The following is a 1,337-nucleotide window of genomic DNA, read 5'->3' on the forward strand; positions in this document are numbered from 1 at the left end:
GGGTCTGTCCGGTGGCTCCGCGGCGGCCGCTGCTTTCTCCCTCCGCCTCCTCTCGCCCGCCCGGGGCCGGGCGGACGGCGGAGGTTTCGGGCGGCTGCTTCAGGGTGGACGCTGCGACCGCCTGAGCTGTCCCCGGCGTCTGAGGCCAGCCGAGCCCGGAGAGGCCGCGCCGGGAGTGAGGACCCGCTCGACCCGGCGACTCCGCCTGCGGAAGGGCTGCGCAGCAGAGCGTCGGGGCTCAAGGGTGGAGAGTTCTGCCTGGATGACAAGATCGTCTTGAAAATAGCTGTAGCCACAGCCCCACAGCGGTGTGAATGTACTTGACGCTCCTAGATTGCGCACGTAAAATGAAAAATGGCACAATTACAACTATTTGTTTATTTACTTATTTGAGAGTCTTGCTTTGTAGTCCAGGCAGGTCTTGACGCTGTGGGAATCCTCCTGCCTCAGCCCCCTGTGTGCTAGGATTACAGGTGTGTGCCACCATGCCCGCTTCACTAATGTTGAAATAACGTAGTATGTCTAAGCTCATTACACACCTTAAAGGGATGAATTGTGTAACATGGGAATTACATCTCAGTAAGAAGTACCGTGAGAGTACACATTATTTGTGCACTCTATCGGTCCCCACTTCCGTTCTCCCCGGCAGCAGCCCTAGAGCCCTTCGTCGCAGGTCCTGTGGATCTGGGTGACTGCACAGACCCCAGCTCGGGCTGACCCTGTGGGATGCGCGCCGTGGGCTTGCAGCGTCCCCCAGAAGGTCCCCTGTCTGGTCACGCGCACAGTCAGCAAACAGGTTCTCACTCATTCGTCCTGCTGGGCCGCCCCAGCCCACGTCCGACACACGCGTGCACACACACGCCACTCTGAAATGGGCTTGTGACTGCCTCCCTCACGGGGTCTAAGTTATCAGCGCCACCTGGACGGGACCTCACGAAGCAGCCAGCTTGATGAAGCAGCTTCCCATCCATGGTTCTCAGGGTGTACCCCGAAACGTGTTGGAAGGACTGCAACAGAATTCTCGCTTGCTTTCCTGCTCGTCGCTTCTTGGGAACCAGGTTTCTCGGGGTGTCTATCTGTAAGCGTGCCAGGTTTCTCGGGGTGTCTATCTGTAAGCGTGAAAACGGGGCGGGACCGAAGCCGCGCGCTGCCTTCTAGAAAGGGACGGACGGGGCGGCAGTCGCGTCCTTCCCGCGTCCACGGCTGCTTGAAAATGTGTAGCTTTCCCTGCAATGCTCATTCTTCACATTTCTAAATGCATTTGACTTTTTTTTTTTATTTTGAGAGAGAGAGAGAGAGAGAGAGAGAGAGAGAGAGAGAGAGAGAGAGAGAGAGAG

Source organism: Octodon degus, unplaced genomic scaffold (genome assembly GCF_000260255.1).
Source record: "Octodon degus isolate 3935 unplaced genomic scaffold, OctDeg1.0 scaffold00062, whole genome shotgun sequence".
Classification (NCBI taxonomy): domain Eukaryota; kingdom Metazoa; phylum Chordata; class Mammalia; order Rodentia; family Octodontidae; genus Octodon; species Octodon degus.